This window comes from Neofelis nebulosa, chromosome 1 (genome assembly GCF_028018385.1).
Source record: "Neofelis nebulosa isolate mNeoNeb1 chromosome 1, mNeoNeb1.pri, whole genome shotgun sequence".
Classification (NCBI taxonomy): domain Eukaryota; kingdom Metazoa; phylum Chordata; class Mammalia; order Carnivora; family Felidae; genus Neofelis; species Neofelis nebulosa.
Window position 1 is genome coordinate 180,046,032 of NC_080782.1, and position 18,804 is coordinate 180,064,835.

Sequence of the window (18,804 nt, forward strand, 5' to 3'; positions counted from 1 at the left end):
TTTGTAAAGACTGACAATACTAAAATATCCAGATCAAATGAGCAAAAACAAAATTCCTGAGTTTAACTCTTCCACTTGTTTTTACTTCTGCATATAACTTCATGATCTGAAACCATGCATGATATTAAGATCTGCTTTCCATACAGATAAAGTTCAGTGATATTTATAATGGTTCAGTCACAAAGTTAAAAGTACAATGTCTGCTATAACTAATTTAAAATGTCATTCTCTGGCTTGTGCTGTAAGCAAAGAAATATTAGTCTGGGACACCTGTCTAGTAGATGAATGGATTTTATTTTGTTGTTTCTAAGTTAACGCAAGAATGGGAAAGACAACAATGCAAATAAATGTTATTACAAGGATGAGCTCAGGGCTTCTTTCGAGACATTTTAGACTTTTTTTTATCATGAGAATATCAACACCCACTTCTGTCTTTACTCAAATAACAAATAATAACTGAGTACCTACTATGAGGAGGTGCTAAATCCTCTTAATCAAGAAGTCTATTAAAATAAATTAATCTAAAAAAAAACTACACACATCTAAGTGGTTAAAATTTAAATCACGTGACCTTATCAAAATAAAACAACTGAAATGCTCATATACTGCATGTGGGAATGTTAAATGCTACAACTACTTTGGGAAATGACCTAGTCATTCCATTCCTGCTATATACCCAAGTCAAATTAAAACATATGTATGTCAGGGCGCCTGGGTGGCTCAGTTGGTTGAGTGACTGACTTCGGCTCAGGTAATGATCTCACGGTCTGTGAGTTCAAGCATTGTGTTGGGCTCTGTGCTGACAGCTCCAAGCCTGGAGCCTTCAGATTCTGTGTCTCCCTTTCTCTCTGCCTGTCTCCCACTCATGCTCTGTCTCTCTCTCTCTCTCAAAGAATAAATAAACATTAAAAAAACTTTAAAAAACACACATATGTCCATAAAAACACTTGTACATGAATGTTCATAGTATCATTACTTTTAAATATTCAAAAGTGGGAACAATTCAAATGCCCTAAGTGTCTAACTGCCAAAATGAAAACAAATACAAAATTGTGGCATACATATGAGATGAAATACCGGTCAGTAATTAAAATACATTGCTGCACATAATAATATGAATAAATATCAATATAATTATACAAAATGAAAGAAGCCAGGCAAAAGAGAGTATGACTCCACTTATATAAACTTAACAGTAAATAAGAGTAGGTCAAGGGTTGCCTGCGGACAGGGACTCTGAGAGGCAATGTCTGCCAGCAGGAGATTACAAAGGTATATGAGGAAACTTTTAAGGGTAAAGCATGTATTCATCATCTTGATTGCGCTGGTCTTATTGGTGTACTATATATCAAATTTTATCAAATTGTACTTTTCAAATATGTGCAGTTCATCATATGTCAACTAGACCTCAATAAACTATTAAAATGAATTAATTAAAAAAAAGAAGTCTCGTAGAGACACATGGTAATAATAATAATAAAAAAAAAACTAACGCAATAAGAACAAAAATCAAAACCCAGTAATGGCAACTCTTCTCTCTGGTGGTATTTTTGAGCTAGAATGGGAGTAGAGACGTGTCTTCTCCCATCATCACCTAAGCTCACAGATCATGCCCACAGGCAGCTACTTTCTCCATCTTTTCATAAAAATGGGTGAGTTATTCTACTTCCTCTGAGAGGTTTTTCATAGATCTTTCTTACGAGGAATAGGCTAGAGTGTACAAAGTAAACGACTAGTTATTTGATCAGTTGGCTAGAGTAGAAGTTAAGAACATATAATCAGTTACAAATAATATTTATTCACTTGATTCACCAAAACTATTTTACAAAATGTTATAAATATCCTTTGTGTGTGTGTGTGTGTGGTGGAATATATAGACTCCCTTTTGTTCAAATATTATAAATCTCTAAACATAGGACTGACCATACAAGTCTTAAGATAATTTCCATCATCTATCATAACATATTACTTAAACTGACTGTAAACATATAGATATGAAACTAGTAGACACTAAAAATAAGCTAATTTAAAAAAATCTTTAGGCTTATTTTCATTATATCAAACAGAGCAAATATTGCCCAAGTTAATCAATTTAATTAGGGTTAACTTGTGCTCAATGCACTAATTATGCCTACATATCAAAAGCAAAGCTCATTAAGATACCTAAATTAAATCTAACTCTCCTTTGTGATCACCTCTTGGGATTTGCTTAATTGTTTACCAATGTCAAATTTAAATAAGTAATTCCAAATGATATGAACACTAGCTGTCACAAGCAGTGAGTCTTTGTATGCTTTTGCTGTAGGAGAGAAAAGGAGGGCTATAGTTGTTTTTTAATTCTATCAGTTTTATCACAGAAGGAGTTATTTTGGCAATTTCATGTCAAGCTAGTTCATTTTTCAGAACTGCCTGCAGTCTGGGAGAGATAATCACACTGAAGCTTCTCTTGGGACTGAAGAATAGTCCCAGAAATTATATCATATTCCACAGTTGAACACACACCCTCAAGTGAGCATCACCTCAGAAATCAACAAAAAATGAGGTTCTGAGCATTTAAAATTATTGACTGAAGCTGGTCACAGGAGAAGACACAGAGATTGACAGGAGGTAGCTGGCAGTGTTGCAGCCACCCATGTTTCTAGTTGATAATCACTCATATATTTTTTATTAGATAGAATATATTGTGCTCTTTTTTCAGCAAGATTTTGTTTTGCTTTAATCTTGGGAAATGAGCTCTCTGATTCTTACCCCCTACTCCTGACTATCCCACATTGACATCAGCACAGTCTTTCTCCTGGTTAATACCATTTTGTCAATTTTTAAAATCTTGTATTATGACCACCATCCGTGTCTACATATCCAACTCCTCAATCTTGACAATAGACTCAACACTGAACTCACACCTAATTTCAATCTACTCAGAATACTAATAGATTAATAATCACCAAACACTGTGATGCACATTCACTCCTCAAAATACAGGATGTCTATTGTCAGATCAAAGTGATCTGCCACTGAAAGCTTTGTATCTAGGATCCCCACTGTATGCTTCATCAATGCGACTTTGGCTTATCGCATCAAGTCACCAGTTGCGTGTTTAGCTTTTGGCTTTGTTCAGTGAAGACGAGGACGGCAGAAAGGATTACTCAAGACTCCATGCAAGTCAAGAGACACGAGAGGGAGACTAAGGGAAGCCCCCCCACCCCCACCCCCAAGCTGCTCTCAAGCTCCTGCATTTATTAGGCATACATTATAGGGAAAACATTGTGCAATGTCAGTGGCTAAGTGCCAGTAAGAATGTGTAGAAAGTGTGCAAAAAAACAAGGCATTCTCAAGACTACAAACCAGCCAATGCTGAAAGAAGGGTGGAGAACAAGATATTCCATAGATAACATGGTCTAAAGAATGCATGAGCACAGGCAGTACCCAACCCCTAAATACACATTAACTAGCTATTGGTCAGCTTTTTCAGCAGGGCCAGAAAGCAGTGTAATGCTTCCCTATAGTCACCTTAACCAGGACATAGCTATTTGATTTCCCATACATCAAAGTGTCACCAGGTGATTCTACATCCCCGGATGGATCTTTCTTTGCAGTCCTTAAAAAACTAGCTCATGTCCCAATTCTTGCAAGAAACTCATTCTAGTGTATCTCCCCTGTAGTGGTACTTCCTTTACTCTGGATTAATTCAGTGCCTAATAAAACCATGGGCATAAGTGATATTTTGAAGATCTTAGCAAGGTGGGCTTAATACAAATTACTGATGAAAACTGAATTCAGATTTTTAAAGTATGTATTAGTCATCAAGTCCCATAAGAGACTCTCACCTTCAAATATATATACAAGCAGATACATTTCTTCCTATCAAATAGGCTCAGGGTTTCAGTGGATTGTTGATCCTTCAGTTACATTGGCTGGCCTTAAAAGAAAACTTTAGTTGTAGTTTTGATGGAAATGTTACTTTTATAGACACTTACTAGAGATTCCATATGTAATGAATAATCCCCTTCTTTGACTTACCATATCCCTAGAAAAATCATTTTCTTTTCAGTTTTGTTTTATTAAAGTTTATTTATTTTGAGGGAGTGTGGGGGCGGGGCAGAAAGAAAGGAGGGGAGAGAGAATCCCAAGCAGACTCCGTGCTATCAGTGCAGAACCCGATGTGGGGCTCGAACTCACAAAAAGAGATCATGACTTGAGCCAGTAGAAAGCTTAACAGAAAGAGCCACCCAGGCACCTCACCTTCTTTTCAGTTTTGATGAACCTCTATCCTAGTTTTATTCTGCCATTTCATTGGCAGAATAAACATCTGAAAGTACTACTCAGTAAAGTACTACTAATTCCTTCTCTACCTCTTTCTGTAGTGTGTACAGTGAGGTTTTTCTTAGACCGTCAGTAGAATGCATGTTAATTAGCAAGCAGGGCTGTTGAAATCCTTATTCTGGACAAAGTTCCTATTTTAAATTAGTGTCTCTGTTCACTGTCACCAGATCGCACCGCACCTTAAACATTCGTTCACAACTCTATCATCTCATTTGTCTAGGAATTGAAATCACATTCTGACTCACTTAACATCATTCCCTGCAATCGCTGTTATCATTCAGATTGTATCATAGTCCTCTGAAAGAACCATATTTAGTCTGGCTGGTGCTTGCAATGTGGTCGCAACACACATTTTTTATACCATTAAAACAAGACTGTGAGTGGCCACTGGGGGCCACAGTTAAACAAGTCAGGCCCCCTCCCCCCTGCCAATTCACATACATTCTAATGGCAATACTGGGCCACACATCACAATCTCTACTGGTCCATATTCCAAGCACAACTGTCAAGTTTCCTGATGCATTTGTAATTACTACACGGGATTATGTGGTACTTTTTTTTTTTTTTTAATTGAGAAACTATCATTTGAAAGTACTCCTCTGTTAAGCCAATGGTGTATTAAGTAGTTAATCAATGTGCGCTATTTACCCTGAAGCCTATTTTCCCTTTATAAAAATGAATTGGTTGAATTCTCCTTGTTAGAAAATGCCACTGCAATTACTGCATTCATTTACAAAGATAGAGAACAATGATTAAGTTATATTTCTTAAACATTTCCTATCTTGTCGCTTACATAAAAAGTTATCTGGATGCCAAAGGTTTTTCCATAAATAAGTTAATGATTAACAAGATGCAAGTGGACTTTTAAATTGTTATTATGAGCAGGAATCATTTATATTTTTGACAAGGGTAATCCATTCCCCTGACATTCCAATGTCTTTTACTTTAAAAAAAAAAATCAAAAGAGATAGAAGTAACAAGAAATATTTGGATATATTCTAAAATTCTTCTAAGATGTGAATAACAAAAAAAAATCATTAAGTGACAAATAAATTAAAATAATGTTAAATGTTTCCATAATCGTTACACATGTATTTAAGAATCTGGAGAGAGAAGTAAGGGGCACAAAACAATTCATTTAACAGATAAGGAAACAGGCTCAGGGAGATGAAACAGCTTGCATAATTGCATTTAGCTCCTGCTCTGTGCTGCTGGCTGGTACTGTAGCTTTGTGTGAAACAGAAAAAAGTCCATTCTGATCTATAACAGAGCCTTAATCTTACAGAGCTAAGCCCTGCTGAATGCAGCATCCACTGGCCCCCAGGCCAGACACCTTTGTGCAATGCTCAGGCTGCACGGCCATACGCAGTGAACTACATGAGTTCATAACCGCAGAGTCTGCATTCAGACATGGGTTCATGTGGAAAAGAAAAAGGAAGCCAGAAAATCCAGAATCAGTTGACCACACGAGTTCCATTTACTATCGAAATAGCAGATATTTCTTTCTCCACTGCAGTTGGAAGCCTTCACAGTTCACTTAATAAAGCCATCAAATAGTAACAACAAAGCCCGATAGAGACAGTGTCATAAAAGAGAAAACAAAAGAACAAAGAAAAAAAAAGAAATTTTCTGAGTACTTGGTGCTTGTTGTAGCTGCAGCAGTCTTCAGACCCTCCCCTCAACCCCAGGTCCTCATCCCACAGAGAAAGATGAGGAGCTTAGGGGAGGTGTGCTGGGATCTCCTAAATTCTCTAGGCTTGCTGCAGTAAATAAAGCAGCTTCTGTGGATCAGATTCAGACTACTGCCCCCAGCCCCCCAAGAAGCGTACGTCACCACGGTCACTGCACATGCGCTGCACTGTCTGCAATCCCAGACATGCCGTCCCTACTGGAGCCGGCCTAGATGTGGAGGAGTTGACCCAGCAGTGGGCTGAGATGTTGTGTTCCGGGGTCCTTATACACTTAACCCTCCACAGTAGCAGCATTGATTCAATGTTAGAAAAGTATGAAGAATGAGACTTTGTCTGTGGACCCCAGGTGGACCTGGAGAATCACCCCACATCATCCACCACCTGTACCACTTCAAGTCCCACCTATGCATCTGGCAACTGCAGCTCCAAGCCACATCTCTGGTCACTGGTCAAGACCAAGCTGCTTCCACTCATCTGCGATAGCCCCATTGCACAAACCTACTTCAGTTTTACTTTAAATTAAGAGGAGGGGCGCCTTGGTGGCTCAGTTCGTTAAGCATCTGACTCTTGATTTGGGCTCAGGTCATGAATTCACCATTCATAGGATGGATCCCCATGCCGGGGCTCTGCACTGACACCACTGGAGCCTGTTTGAGATTCTCTCTCTCCCTTTCTCTCTGCCCCTCCCCTGCCTGTGCTCTCTGGCTCTCTCAAAATAAATAAACTTAAAAAAGTTATTTAATTAAAAGGAATCATTAACATGGGGGAAAATATGAGACAGAATGAAAGAGCAGACAAATATACTTACATTAGTAAGCAGGTACTTGTAGTTCATGTAGTTATTTCATAACTAGAATAAGCATAATACAAAATACGTAAGAGCAAATATTTATTCCAGGGGGAGCAAGGATGGTTAAATGAAAATAAATTCAGGGGTGCCTGGGTGGCTCAGTCGATTAAGTACCCAACTCTTGGTTTTCCGCTCAGGTCATGATATCATGGTTTCATGAGTTCGAGCCCCCCCCCCCCCCATCGGGCTCCACACTGACAGCAGGGAGCCTGGTTGGAATTCTCAGTCTCCTCTCTCTCTGCCCCTCCCCCACCCATGCTATCTCTGTCTCTCTCAAACATAAATAAATAAACTTAAAAAAAAGAAATTTAAAATCATAATCAATGATGTCAACATTGAAGAAAGTCACATGATCACACCAATAGATGCAAAAAAGGCATTTGATACAATGGAATATTAGTCAGCCATCAAAAATAATGAAATCTTGACATTTGCGATGACATGAATGGAACTAGAGTGTACTGTGTTAGGTGAAATAAGTCAGTCAGAGAAAGACAAATACCATGATTTCACTTACATGTAGAATTTAAGAAGCAAAACAGATGAACATATGGGAAAGGGAAAGAGAAAAGATAAACTCTTAAATATTGAGAACAAACTGAGGGTTGATAGAGCAAGGTGGGTGGGGGATAGGCTAGATGGGTGATGGGTATTAAGGAGGGTATTTGTTGTGATGAGCACTGGGTGTTGTATGTAAGTGATGAGTCACTAAATTCTACTCCTGAAACCAATATTACACTATATGTTAACTAACTGAATTTAAATAAAATTTTGAAAAAAAATTAAAATTAAAAAAAAAAACCCTCATACTATATCCATTCATTCCAACACATTCTCCTGAGAGGCAATAATGTTATCCTTTCACCACCACCCCGCCCAAGTTCTTTTATGGTGCTATGCACGTATCACTGGAAAAATATTTAGGGGATATGTAGAAATTGCCTTCAGAAATTTAAAGGCCCTTATTGAAGTTGGGTTCAAAGAATTTGCTAGACCCAGAAAGAAAATAATGGAAACAAAAAGCCTATCTTTAATAAAAGCTTTGGGACAATGGAACAGGTTTCCTTGAAAAGTAGCCAGTGCCCTATGAGAGGAGTCACTTAAACAATTTATCTGGAGGGTGAAGAGTCTAGAGGATGAAATGACCTCTAAAATTCCTTCCAACTTTAAGACCCATTGACAAGCATAATTCTAATGTTTCTTCTAGGAATTAACTCAATGGTGCTCAAATGTTGGGTGAAACACAGGTGGCAAGTGAACCCATGGGCTGAAATCACTGTCTTTTCCCAGTGTCCATTTCTACAGCTCATTTGTCTAAGTATTTATAGTTCACCCTTCCCACCCATTCATATAGAAAACAGGTACAGGTGAATCCAGCACAGAAAAACTTGCACATTCCCCACACAGGCCTGAACTAATGCCACTTGGCAATATTTCTAACCTTCAAGGGACTGTAACTTCCCTACAATATTCATAATGTGATGCCTTTAAAGAAATACAAAGTAAAAAATGATCTAATTGGAGAACTGTGAGACATAGATAAGTTGAAATGAAGACAAAATACTGAGAAGCCTTGAAAAGCATTTTGTGACATGAAGCAACTTAATTCATCCCAAATGTTATGCTACAGCAAGTTATATGATTCTGCCAGATGCTTCTCTTTAGAAGAATTTTATTATACCAGAGAGAGCAATTTCTTTTAATGAGAATATTTTTGAATAATATTTGTTCTTGAAACCACTGCTTTCTTTGTTTCATATCTAATGAGAATAATTTCCTTTGATTCATAGGCATTTTTATACTTCTGCTGGTTCAATCAAAATACCAATTAACTACAGGCATAATATGAGAACGAACTGAGGACCTTGCAGCTCAGTTTCAGAAAATGTGCATCAATTGCAGAAAGCATGTGATTGGTATCTTAAAGGATCCACAGGTGAAGGATGATAAGCAAAGCCTGTGGTTACTGTGCTGGTTTAGTATCATCTCTGGATAGTTGGAACAGTTGGAAAAATGAAAAACACCAAGAGTATATGTCTCAGTCATCATAAAATCTAAGCAAAATACAGATACTAACCTCAATGTAGAACATGGTGAGTAAGGCCCTCATTTTTGCAAAAACTTAAATGAAATGTTTACTGATGCCAACCATGTATACATAAAATAAGTGAATCTGTTTAGAGAGGAGGTATAAATTGAGAAACACACTGCCACTTACAATTTGGAAAAGGAAAACTGGACAATAACTTTACCTCTGAGAGTGGCAAGGAAACTCAAAACAAAAATAAAACATTTTAAATAGGTAGTCATGGAGGTAATATGTGTAGCATGAAACACAAGGGAAAATCCATCATTAAAGGATAAATGCTTTCACATTCCTGTTGCAGACATGAGAACGCTTAATCATTAGTTCTAGGAAAATTAAGCAAGTTGAAAAGGAAAGCAAATATTAACTCCAGATAAAATAAAAAGTTGTATGAGAAAGAAAATGTAATTATGGTATAATACTAAGGTTAGTACTAAATAATTTTTAAATATTCACAATAAATAAATACAATAAGACCTTGGATTGTGAGGAAATTGTTCTGTTAAGTGTTCTGCAAGATGAGCAAACATTTCTAATAAATTTTTACTTGATAAATGAGGATATCTTGCAATACAAGTAGTACGTGATGCCGAATGTCACAGGATCACAACTGAGACAATGGTTCTTGAAATTTACTTTGATATGCAAGTGTTTTGGATTAAAAGCATATTTCTGGAGCAGATTATGCTCACAAACCAAGGTTTTACTGTATATGGATTTAACAAAAGAATAATAAATAGAATAACCACACAGACCCTTCACAGAGGTCAATGGCATGATTTTACAGGAAGCTTCTGAGTAATTTCCCTCTGGCTAAAACAGGAGCTGAGCAATCAGCATATGACTACAGACATCTGATCTTTCCTAGAATGATTAACCTGACCAAGGTATGTTACAATGTTTTAAAATGTCACCAAATTTTATAAAAATCCATAGTTATGCTATATTGCGGAACACTGTTTAATAAGGTGCAATATTAGTGCATTAAGTCACCTCTGATCATAAGGCATTAGATTCCCTACAAAAAATAAAATATATTTTTCATCCAACTGTACAATCAGTTTCTGGTTCACAGTGAATGCACACAAATCTACCTGGCATCAGTAATAGTTAACGTTGTTATTGCAACAGCAATATCCTGGTGTCAACAAATTTGATGATTTTATATTATTTAAAACAAAATAAAATCAGTTGCAAAATCAGGAGAAAGAAAACAAATGTGAGAAATGGGAGCATAATATACACATATGTTTGTAGAAAAAGAATATAGATATATTCATAACGTAGATGACCATATATTGGTACATGGATGGAATGAGGTAACAATGTCAGCCTAAGCTTTTCTCAGGTTTCCATGGGTTGAGCAGCTGCATTTCCTAGACAACAACTCTAAACTACCGCCCAGATGACCTGGGTACTCAAGTAGTCCCTCCAATAGCAAACAGTTGTTCACATGCTCTCACAGTAAGAAGGAAAGGAAACAGAGTGATGGTTCTTCCTTGGACCACAGACCAATTTCATGTTCAGAAGTAGTCCCCATTGGATTACAGAAGAAGTAAGGGACCCATGTTTGGATTATAGGTTGTCTCAACAAAGCATATTCTTTATCACATACTGTGTGATGATACAAAATTTGCCCTGACTCCCCACACAAGAATTACCCTCTTTTTCTCATTGGAATGTGAGCTCCCTATTGTATTCTAATTGACAGAACACTATCTTGTACACAGTAGAGACTCCATAAATATTTGTTTCAAGAATCAAGGATAACTCAAGATATTCTTGGCTACTGGGCAAGGTAGATGATGCTGTCATTAAACAAAATAGAATGTAGAAGAGGAAGAGAAGGTGTAAAGAATGACTTAACTCTTTCTTAGTTTTTATATTCTTAGAGAGAAATGGTGCCTTCTGAGAAATATTACAATTGCCTGTGCATCCCAGACAAAACCACTTGAACTTTCTGAGCTAAATTTCTTGGCAATCTGACTGACCAAACACTATATCCTTCCCATCTGTATTAGTTAGTTATTGCTGCATAACAAAATGGCCATAATTTAGTGCCTGACTCCATAAACATTTATTATTGCAAAATATTTTTTGGTCATAAATCAGCATCTAAGCTAGGTTATCTCAGCTGAGGGCTCCCATAGGCTGCAATGTAGGGGTCTTCCAGAAATGCGGTCATCTCAAAGCTCCATTGCACGAACATCTGCTTCCAAGGTCAGTCACATAGGTCATGGTGGGCTCTGAAAATCTGCATCCAGTCTCATTTATGTAAGCCTCTCCACAAGACTGCCTCTCAAGAGGCAGAATACACAAAAGGACAATGATGAGACCATCTATAGAAACACAACTCTGACCCACAACCTGCAGCAACCAGTCCAGAAAACCAGATTGTAACCTCTGCAGCAACCTGCTTAGGAGGTAAAACCATGACCTCCGTAGCAACTGGGCACAAATGGTCAAGACTGTCAGCTTCCCTACATTCTGCCCCCTGGATTCAACTGAAGACCAACCAGAGAAAGCAAAATTGCTCCCCTAACCAGTAGAATGTTCTCTAGTCCACCTTCAGCTCTCCTATAACAGCCCCCAATAAGTGCATACCTGAAGCCCTCCCTTTTTTGCCCTCTGTCAAGCTTGCCCACACTTCTGCCTGCCTTTGAGTCTCTGCCACATTTAAGTGACAGTGACAGACTCTCTTGCTATATGACCAGCTCTGAATAAATAATCTTTGCTTGTACTCACTGGGTAGTCTTCATCTATTGCCACACTTGTAACATGGTAGCTGGCTTTCCAGAGAGGAAGTGATGTGAGAGACAACAAGGAAGAGTACCCGTGACTGAAGACACAGTCTTTTTATAACCAAATCTCTAAAGTGTCGGCTCATCTTTTCTATCATATTCTTTTTATTATAACTGAGTCAATAAGTCTAGCCTACACTTGGCGTGCCTGGGTGGGTCAGTCAGTTAAGTGTCTGATTCTTGATCTCAACTCAGGTCTTGATCTCAGGGTCATGAACACAGGCTCCACATGGGGTATGAAGCCTACTTAAAGTAAAATTTTAAAAAAAGTCCAGCCTACACTCAAGTAGAAAACCTTACACAAGGCTGTGAATCCAGGAGGCAGGGACCATTGGTGGCCATATTAGATGCTGCCTACACATAGTCCCACCTAACTTTTGACAAATATTTCTTAGTTTGTGAATGAAAGTTTATTTTGGATCTTAAAAACAAATTTCTATTGAGATTCTTTGAATAAGACTACTCCTAGACTTGTTCTATATTCATAAATATTTTAATGTAACACTTTGAATGAATGGCGCATGTTAGAAAGAGCCTAATTGAATGTATATTCTTGAAAATATGCAAAGGTACATTTGGGTCTTTGGCTTGGTGTATCTAAGCAGAACTCTGCTGTGTGACCATAAACCAACCATCTGCCTGACATTAGTGTTCCCAAGCTCCCACTGCCCCCAGCAATTGAGAACTAACATGCTAGATGCACAAGCTTAACTTATTATTCATTGGCATCCATAGTGTTAAAAATACTGCATCTGAATGCCAACGGCATGGGTTATCCACTTCACAATTGTCCTGAAGTCTTCTCCAAGCTCCCTACTGGCTTGTGGCTGTCATTTCACTCATGTCTTTATTTTTTACTTTCTGATTTTTGTTTACATTTGTATTTTTCAGTCACTGTGCTAATGCCACAGCTTTAGAAACCCATATATGTATAATATTGGCAATTAAAAGCCTATCAATTTTTGTGGTTGACTGAGTCATTCATTGATTCTTATTCATTCAGTTACTTTTAACTAACAAATACTGTAGAGTATTCAATGGTGAGTTACAAGTACTTTACAGCTTGTGACACAAAATCCAATAAACACAGATCACAAAACAAAAACAACAACGATTGTAGTACCTGATATAAAGGTAAATTGCACAATGACATGTAATGCTAAAATGAAGTCAGTCCATGAAAAAAGTATTCTGGAAAACCAGAAAAGAAAGTGTTCTTCAGTTACTGTCATAGGCTGATATCTAAAGACCAGAGCAGAAGTAAGGGGAAATTGCAGCTGTGATGCCCGAAGATATGAAACACCTCTGTGCATTATGGGAACTAAGAGAATGCCAGGGGCTAGCACATAATATACAAGAGGGGCCCATAGTGCAAGATGAACCTGGAAATCAGCTGAGGACAGACCCCACAGAGCTTAAGTTGCTTAGCTGATGACAGAGATTACTTAAGAGCATTTACATTAGTCAGAAACAGTAATTAAACATGGGAACTCATTAAACATTATTCAGATACAATAATTAAACATAAGCTGAGGATAGTAATTTAAATAGTATTACATCAGAAAGGTCAATTTGGGTGGATAATTGGCTCAAAATTTTCAACCATGGAATCAATTATCTGAATTAGTTGGCCTTATTAATTAAATCTTGGGAACTAACAGATCCATGAGAAGAATACATGGAGCTTCCCCCACCACCAAAAAGTGTTCCTAAAATATAAAACAAAGCAATGTGAAAACAAGAAATATGCTATAGATAAAATCATCACACCAATATTATGTTCCTGTTTACTATTAGAATTCAGCTGAAATTCATCAATATTACATCATCTACATGATGTCCACCCTTTAGGAAGAAGTTAAGTAAAATATGAGGTGGTACAACCTTGTGATGAGTGAGGAGCAAAACAAGCTTTGCTTTCAAATCTGATCTTTTCCCACCTCTTTCAGTTTGCATTCTCTGGTCCAGCCCATCATGAATTTAAATGTATAGTGACTATTTAAACCTCTGAAATATTTTATAAAGAGAGAAAGTTCTTGAAGACAGTATGTATCCTATGTTGTTTCTTAGGACATAAAAACATGGTGCATTACTCAATTCCATAAAATAGCTAAATAACTTATTTGAAAACACCCAAAGAAGAAAGAGCCCACATTGTTATTCTCTTTTATATAAACATTATATATGTGTGTGTGTGTGTGTGTGTATAATATATATGTATGCATTATGTGTGTGTGTGTGTGTGTGTACACACACACACACACACACACACATACATAAATATATTGTGTTCAGAAATAACCATAATGTCTGCAGATATGCCTAACTGAATCTTTCTACACTGTTTATATATACTCTGTTCTCTGTGGTTTGTGGCTGCAACTAATTTTTCAACTTTATCCCATCACCCCACTACTTGATTTTTGGTCATGTAACTTAAGCACAATGAGCACCATGTTTAAAGGCACTTCAAATTCAAAATATCCAAACCTGAGTTTAACATTTCCCTTCTCTACCAAAGTGTCTAAATCCTGCTTCTTTTCCTTAATGTCAGGTTTCTCAACCTCAGTGATAGGAGCGGGATATTCTTTGTTGTTAAGGATGTAGGCATTATTGAAGACTAAGCTTGACTAAATATATGCCAATAGAATTCCCCACCCATTCCAACTTGTGACAATCAAAATATCTCCAGAGAACAACCAAAAATATTTCCAGGCATTGCCAAATGTCCCCTGAAAGGCAAAATCACCCCCAGTTGGGATCCACTGGGCTAACCCTTTTCTTTCAGGTTAACACTACCAGCATCCATTCAGTTCCCCAAAAAGTTTTGAATATCATTCTGGACTCCTCCCACCTTTTCTGTAGTCTTCTTCTGTCTTCATTTAGAGGAGTTGATCTTTCATCCTAGCTACACTCCTAGTATAAGCCTTTATTATCTCTTATCAATTACATCAGCCAATCTCACCTCTTTAATTTACCTTCTTTCTCCTGCCAATGTGATCTTTCAAAAATGCAAATCTAAAACTAATACAGCCTTGCTTAAAATATTCAGTGGTTTCCCAACATCTGTGGTAAAGAGTATAGGAGTATTACGTATAGAATATTATATAAATATTTGGTATCTACATATATATACATACATGTAATGTGTTTATATATACATGCATACATATACGTACACATTTTATACATAATGTGTATATACATACATATAAATTCTTACACTTATTCTTCATTCTAACCTTGTGTGGAATCTAACGCTTTTCTCCCCATTTTCTAGGGAAGAAACTGCAAGGCAAAGAGATTAAGCCACTTTCCCATGACCCACATTCTGTAAGAAGTAGAGTCTGGATTTGTTGCCAGGTCTCCACTACAAACCTTAAGTCCTTTCATGCTGAACCACATTTCCCAGCCCTCCTTATTTAGCTTTGTATTCCCAGTACCTAGATCTATTCCTAGAATATAACAGGTACTCAATAATATTTGTTGAATATATAAGCACAGTACATAGGTATGGCAGGAAAGACAAAGACTGTGACTTTTGGAGATCATCCAGAAATTAATACTTACCACAAAGGGAAAGGTCCAATTTGCTTTGGACCAAGCAGAGATCGATCATAAGTGAAGGAGTCATGGATGTTGCAATGAGGTTTTGAGATTTCGTCAAGATCTTTACCAAACAACTGACATGATTTTATAATACAGAATTTCTCTGCTATATATATTTTTGTTTTTAAATGTATTTTCTAAACATCTGTCTTTAAATAATGTCTTTGAATAAAATCTCATTCCCATCGAACACATAGTTTTCCTAATATATTTTATGACAGTGAAGCAAAATCAGGCTATGGTCTATATTATACACCTACCCTTACTAGCAAATCTATACCTCAGTAATCTGTTTCCATCCCGTGGTTGATTATATTCTTCAATAATATATTTTGGTGCATTGTTGTTTGCCATTTAACTTTACGTGATACTCACACATGATGCCAATAGGGCTATTCCAAAAAATCACATGCACATCTACAGACAGCATCCGCAGCTAGGAAGATAATAGAACATTTAAATTTGGCCATCAATTTAAGTGTCCTAATTACTGCACATTGTTCCTATTATTGCTATTTTTGGAAAAAGAATACAAAAGACTGCACTGACTTTCAAACTAGTTAGTAAGCACAGTGAGATGAAACAAAGCACAGTGAATTTTGAAGGGGCAGAACAATGCATGGAGGCTGATTCTATGGAAGGCATTTGTCAACTGACATAACTATCTAAAAGGACGTTCTGGTATATAGAGATCACCTCTGCTATGATTTGTATGTATTAGGGGAACTACTAAATAATATGCTACTGTGCTGTGCAGGTAAGAGGCTTCATAATTTCTTTTAACTCAAAATAGAGACTCCTCTGGGAGTTGAATGCCAGACAATATCCTCTCTAGACAAAATAGCAGTTTTCTCAATCAGGCAATTAACTCTATATATTTTTAAAATTTTATCTTGAGCTGACAGGAATTTTAAAAGGTTTTTTTTTCTAAAGTCAAACATACTGGAATATTTATTTATTGTTGTTTTGGGACTCTAATGATATTCTCATCAATATTTTGTATTCTATTTAGCAATGGAGATGAAAACCAATAAATATTCTGTACTCTTCTTAGCAAAGTACATATAGGAAATCTACCTAGTACAAAATATTTACTGTTTTTGATGTTTCTCAAAACTTTAAATGTCCTTTGGGATCTGTGCCTTTTATTATATAGTTGTTCAGCTCATTTTTCTTATAAAAGGGATACATTAAATTGAAAATCCCTTTCAAATGTATATTAATGACATTATACATACCATTTCACTAATCACTACTTGCATGTAGGTCCATATATTTCCAGAGTGCTCTAAATTGAAGGAACAAAATTGTTCATAAATTTTAGAACATGCTTATATATGTTTTCTAAGACTCTGTCTAGGAATTATCAGTTACTGTATATGCTATCTTGTTTAAAATTCTCAGAATTATTTTTAAGTTAATTAATTTTATGGTGATTTTAAAATAACAAAAAGAATGGCTGTAACCTTCAATACAACTGAGTCTGAAATTAGGTAATTCTCATCTCACATTCTCATCTGCACCTGATACATGGAGAAGGCCATTCATTCAGTCTGTCAGGCTCTTAAGTATATATTAAGTACCTTGAAGAAAACAAAATTCAACAAGACATATTTAGTGCCATCATCTGGATTTCAATTCCATAGTAGGAGAGAAATATGTAAGGAAATCACTGCAATACTGTGTGCCAGATACAATGACAGGCCTATAAGCACCTACTTTGAGACCATCAAGAAGGGAAGCTATTGATTCCCTCTGTATGAGCAGATTTGAGGAGAAGGAATGTCAAAAACAGGCTCGGCTGCAACTGGACTTAAGCCTTAATATTAGGATAAAAGCAGACAATAAGCAATAAAGAATAAAGAAAATAAAAATCAATCTAAAAATGTGAACAGCCAGGAAACTGCACTAGGTTCATTACATGAAATATAATTTGCACCAGTACTTTCCAAACATTATTCCATGATGTAAAAATCAGAAAAATATAAACAAATGAGTATGTTAAAAAACTCACAGTTTAACCAGAGACACATTGTTAATCTAAAATATATTTTTCCTGATATGTATATTTTAAGAGTTCATATTATATAAATATACTCTGCCCAAGATCGAGTCTCATGGGTGATATATTATAAATATCTTTTTACAATAATAAACAATAATTCACAAAATAATTTTAATACCTAAGTGTTATTCCACTACTATAGGTATTGCATTATTTACTTAACCAATCCCTATTTAAAAATATTTGTAAATTTTCCAATATATTTTTACTTGCAAAAATCACTTTAATGAGCATGTTCATACAAGTATCTTTAAGCAAATGTCTATGTTCTTCAAGGTAAAATTTTGGGAACAAAGTACATGGAAATTTTAAAAATTATAGACACATATCACATTGCCCTACAAAAAGGTGATGGTAATTTTCACTGTGCGTGCCAGGAATCCACCAACATTCAACTTAAAAAGTGAATCCTGGGGGGTGCCTACATGGTTCAGTCGGTTAAGCATCCGACTTCAGCTCAGGTCATGATATTATGGTTCATGGGTTCAATCCCCACATCAGGCTCTGTGTTGAGAGCTCAGAGCCCAGGGCCTGCTTTGGATTCTGTCTCTGTCTCTCTGTCTCTCTGTCTCTCTGTCTGCTCCTCCCCTGCTCTCTCTCTCTCTCTCTCCTCTCTCTCTCTCAAAAATAAAATAAACATTAAAAAAAATTTTTTAAGTGAATCCTGGGGGGTAGCTGGGTGGTGCCATTTTCACCGCTCCTGCGCATGCGCATACACACCTACCAGCGCCACAACACTCCACCCCAGTAGGCTAGCAGTGCCATCTAATGGAGAGTGGAGCCCTTACACTGAGCCCCTCCCAACTGGGCCAACTTCACTCTGCAAGAACACAAGTCTCACTGCCTACTTAGTTTATGGACTATAAAGCACTACATAGTCTGACTTCTTGGGGAAAACAAAGTAATTTCAGTCCTACTTCAATCTGTTAGCAGGTCCATCTATTCAATTTTCTTTCTTTCTTTTTTTTCTCTTTTACACTTTTCTTTTTCTTGAATACAGAAAGAAAAAAATCACTTTTATTTTCAATTTTTATTAAAAATATTAATTTTTATTACTATATTTTTTCTTTTGTGTAATTTTTTTCAAATTCTATTTTACTTCCATCATTTTATTTTAGTCTACTTCAGTGTATTCACCTTTTCAAATTTTCAAACGATTTCCTTTTTTTCTTTTTTTATCTTTTTTCTCTTTTTCATTTCTTTTCTTTTTCTTGAATGTAGAAAAAGAAAAAATACATATTTATTTTTAATTTTTATTAAAAATATTTTTCTTTAATTTTTTTCTACTATATTCTTTACTTTGTGTATATTTTTTTCAAATTCTATTTTACTCCCATCGTCTCATTTTAGTCTACTTCAGTGTATTGATTTTTTCACAT

The 18,804-nt window shown here is 36.3% G+C and overlaps 1 protein-coding gene across 1 annotated transcript in view; it reads right to left on the reverse strand.

Annotated features, from left to right (window-relative positions):
- GPC5 (glypican 5) overlaps positions 1 to 18,804 on the reverse strand; it is a 678,338-nt gene that overhangs the window by 431,726 nt on the left and 227,808 nt on the right. The gene's annotated exons all lie outside the window — the stretch shown is intronic.